The sequence below is a fragment of the Loxodonta africana genome, chromosome 1 (genome assembly GCF_030014295.1).
Source record: "Loxodonta africana isolate mLoxAfr1 chromosome 1, mLoxAfr1.hap2, whole genome shotgun sequence".
NCBI lineage: Eukaryota > Metazoa > Chordata > Mammalia > Proboscidea > Elephantidae > Loxodonta > Loxodonta africana.
Window position 1 is genome coordinate 71264195 of NC_087342.1, and position 5043 is coordinate 71269237.

The window sequence follows — 5043 nt, forward strand, 5'->3', positions numbered from 1 at the left end:
ATTATGACCTAAAGAAGTAGATTCCCAGGCCTTTCTTCTTAGTCTGTCTTAGTCTGCAAGCTCTGCTGAAACCTGTCCACCATGATGACCCTGCTGGTACCTGAAATACCAGTGGCATAGCTTCCAGGATCACAGCAACACACAACCCACCACAGTATGACAAACTGACAGACGGACAAAAGAACAACAAACAACCCATTGCGGTCAAGTTCTATTCCGACTCATAGTGATCTTATAGGTCAGAGTAGAACTGCTCTTATAGGGTTTCCAAGGAGCAGCTGGTAAATCTGAACTGCTGACCTTTTGGTGTCAGTGGGGATCAAAATAAGAGTAAGCATTTGTCTTAGTCATCTAGTGCTGCTGTAACAGAAATACCACAAGTGGATGGCTTTAACAAAGAGAAATTTATTTTCTCACAGTCCAGTAGGCTAGAAGTCCAAATTCAGGGTGCCGGCTCCAGTGAAGGCTCTCCCTCTGTCAGCTCTGGAGGAAGGTCCTTGTGATGCATCAGTCTTGCCTTGGTCTGGGAGCATCTCAGCACAGGAACCTCAGGTCCAAAAGACATGCTTTGCTCCCGGCACTGCTTTCGTGGTGGTATGAGGTTCCCACTCTCTGCTAGCTTCTCTTTCCTTTTATCTCTTGAGAGAGAAAAGTTGGTACAGGCTACACCCCAGGGAAACTACATTTACATTGAACCAAGGATGTGACCTGGTAGGGGCAATACAATCCCACCCTAATGATCTTTAACACAAAGTTACAATCACAAAATGGAGGACAACCACACAATACTGAGAATCATGGCCTAACCAAGTTGATACACATTTTGGGGGGACATAATTCAATCCATCACATCATTTTTCTTAAATTTTCTGTAATTTGGTAAATTGTGCCTATGTTCGTGCATGTGATGCCATGATACCAGAATCAACTCCCAAATGACTGAGAGTATCACCTGCCTGTGTATTAGGTAGGTCTTTGGCAAATTAGTCTAAGTTAATATGTACTGGTTTAATAAAAACTGCTATGTCTTCTCTGATTTTTCCATGATAAGTATCATAACCCATTACTGTTGAGCCGACAACAACTCGTAGTAACCTTATAGGACAGAGTAGAACTGCCTCCATAGGGTTTCAAAGGCTGTAATCTCTACAGAAGCAGACTGCCTCATCTTTATCGAAAGGCTAGTGGGCTCGTACCACCAACCTTGCAGTTGGCAGCCTAGCACTTTAACCACTATGCCACCAGGATTCCTTGTTAAGTATAACACAGCTGTACGTTTTTATTCTACTGGGGTATGTTCCTCCTCAACTTATATAGATTTTGCTGATCAATTAATCTAGCATTACTTGGATTAATGTTAAGGTTATTAAAAATGTAAAATTGTGTGTAACCAAATTGATTCACGATGCTGACAAATTTTATTTCAATACTAATTATGTTTTACGTAGTATGTCTGCATGAAGATCATTAGGTAACTTAAAACCTTGAACTGATATTAAATTGAGTTAATCAATGGATATACATTGGATGCCTGGGTCATTTCTAAGTAAGATACAGCATGGGAACATTGATTACTTAGCACAATTTTAAGTTTATATTCTTGTGTTTCTTTTATGTTCTATAGAAAGGCTGTATTTTGGGTCCATGTTAATGAAGTGCTTGTTTTTGCTACTTTGAGAAACTGTATAAGGGGTGTGTGAGGTTGTATAAAGCTGTGCTGTGTGTATTCACGAGCTCTGCTAGTCTGCCAAAACATGTAACTGAGTTTTCAATTATCCACCACCTTATTTACTCTGTGAAATGAAAGTGACTTTGGCTAAAAGTTATAATTAACATAAGTGTTTGAGAACATTTTTAAAACAAAGCCAAACATGTTGCCATTGAGTCAATTCTGACTCACAGCAACCATATAGGACAAAGAAGAATTGCCCCATAGGGTTTCCAAGGAGCGCCTGGTGGACTTGGACTGCCGACTTTCTGGTCAGCCGCTGTAGCTCTTAGCCACTATGCTACCAGGGTTTTCTGAGAGAATATAATTTAGGAGCAATATTTTCAGAGAAACAAAACTATGTACATGCTATTTTTTCAAAGAAAAGAGTAATTTTGCTTTAAAGCAATGATTCTCATCTTTGGGGAGTTTTTTTGTTTTTGTTTGTTTTGGTCTCCAAGCCTCTTCAAACTTTCTGAGGATCCCAAAGAGCTTTTACTTTGTAGGTTACAACTATTTATGATTACTGCATTGGAAATTTAAAAAAATGAGACATTTTTTAATGCTTATTTTTAATTCATTCAAAGAGAGCAATGCTGAACACGTTGCATGTTAATAACATCTTAGCAATATTATTACATGAATTCTGACCTTATGGACACCCTGAGATTTGTCCTAAAGTGTCAATTTGCTCCAGAATATGAAAGAGTATAACAAAGGACAAAATGTAGAAATGAATTTTATTTGTGTTGGCTGGTAATACCTGACTGAAAAGTTCTGAGATGTGTTAAAATGTTAGCCAAGTTTGCTCAGTTATGATGGGCTTGTTTCCTTGGCCTATTTTTTATTGCTTTTGCCTAAAATAGGAACAGTTATTCTTTTCCTTTCTAATTTGCCTAGGTAGCAAATATTCTCTTTCCAGAATAATTTCATTTGCTCTATGTTGTCTTTTTTTTTTTTTTATGTTGTCTTTATTTAAGAAGACAAATAAAGGTTCCTCACTTAGCAATCTTTGTTTTTTATTGTATCATCTTTTACAAACTTGAAAAAAAAAGCATTCTTGGCTCTAGAGCCATACAAAAACAACTGGCTAGATTTGATCCAGAAGCCGTAATGTGTCAACCAATGAATAAAGAAAATCTTTAAAACACGATCATTTTTATATCTGTGTGAGATTCATACTTTACCTTCAAAAGTATTTTTTAACACCTATAGCTGAGATATAGATGTTGACGGCACTGGGTATAGCTGAGATCTGTTTCCCTCTGGATAATGTGAATTATTCCCACGCACTTAGCATGATGCCTACCGCAGTACATGCTTAATAAAAATCTGCTGGCTCCCATGTTGTAGGAGTCCCTTCTATGCTCTTCTACTGATCCATCTCAGAGGCGCTCTCTTGGTTTTGTCTTCTGGATTTCCACTTGCCACCAGCTGGACTCACACCCACACCAAAGCACCAGAGCACAGAAGATGGACATCTGCTTCTATCTCCACCCCTCCCACAGCTGTAACTGTATGGCCAAAGTATAAACTAGCCTTTTTTTTTAAAAAACTAATTTTTATTGTGCTTTAAGCGAAAGTTTACAAATCAAGTCAGTCTGTCACATATAAACTTATATACACCTTACTACATACTCCCATTTACTCTTCCCCAATGAGTCAGCCCACTCCCTCCTTCCAGTCTCTCCTTTCGTGACGATTTTGCCAGTTTCTAACCCCCTCTACCCTCCCTTCTCCCCTCCAGACAGGAGATGCCAACACAGTCGCAAGTGTCCACCTGATACAAGTAGCTCACTCTTCATCAGCATCTCTCTCCAACCCATTGTCCAGTCCCTTCCATGTCTGATGAGTTGTCTTCGGAAATGGTTCCTGTCCTGGGCCAACAGAAGGTTTGGGGACCATGACTGCAGGGATTCTTCTAGTCTCAGTCAGACCATTAAGTCTGGTCTTTTTATGGGAATTTGGGGTCTGCATCCCACTGTTCTTCTGCTCCCTCAGGGGTTCTCTGTTGTGCTCCCTCTCAGGGCAGTCATCGGTTGTGGCCGGGCACCATCTAGTTCTTCTGGTCTCAGGATGATGTGAATCTCTAGTTCATGTGGCCCTTTCTGTCTCTTGGGCTCATAGTTATCCTGTGACCTTGGTGTTCTTCATCCTCCTTTGATCCAGGTGGGTTGAGACCAATTGATGCATCTTAGGTGGCTGCTTGTTAGCATTTAAGACCCCAGAAGCCACACTTCAAAGTGGGATGCAGAATGTTTTCTTAATAGAATTTATTTTGCCAATTGGTTTAGAAGTCCCCTTAAGCCATAGTCCCCAAACCCCCGCCCTTGCTCCACTGAACTTCGAAGCATTCATAAACTAACCTTTTTAGCAAAGGCATGTGATAGCTTTACTGTCTCAAAATATTGAATTTAGAGTTGCCAGACAAAATACAGGATTCCCAGTTACATTTGAATTTCAGATTTTGTTTTAATTAAAAAAAAAATTTTTTTTTTTTTTAATTTGCAATAGTTGGGACACTCTTATGCTAAAAAATTGTCATTTATCTGAAATTCAAACGTAACAGGGTTTCCTCTATTTTTATTTGTTAAGTCTGGCAGCCCTATATTTACTGAGAATCTATTACACTCTAAGTTTGGAACCCACCAGGGGCTCCGTGGGAGAAATACATGGCAGTCTGCTCCCATAAAGATTACAGCCATGGAAACCCTATGAGGCAGTTCCACCCTGTCCTAGAGTATTGCTGTAAATCAGAATCAGCTGGAAGGCAATGAGTTTATTTCAGCATAGGGGATTGTAGTGAAGTCGAGAGAATTCAGGACTGATCAAGGAAAAATATATAATTACTAGATAGCAGTGTTATGCAGCAAGAGATTATTGGGGCCAATGTATTAACAGCTGCATACAGCGGAGGTCTCCACAGCAGAAGGTCTGCCAGAGGCACCTTAAGGAAAGACGGCACCAAAAACCCTGTGAAAGGGAAGGGAGTAGTTTATGTGTTCCTATGTGATGTCCGCCTGCAACAAGCTGGGTGGTCTCTGGGTCAGTGGGCTCTGAAGGCAGCAGCATCTTTGTAGTCTCATAACTACAAGGCCAGCAGATGTTGGCTGCAGTTGTACGGGGTATGTAAAGCAGGCAGGCTCTAGGTGGCTAAAAATCTGCTTATTTGGACTTTTTTTTTGAAACAATTGAATATTTGGATATTTGAGTTTGGTGCCAGCAGGCTTTTTTTGGGCTAACGAGTCTCAACTTCCTATAAAGAAGTAAACAACTTGGGGCCATTCCACAGAAGCCATCTTTAGTTCATTTATATGACAGGGACACAGCCAGGA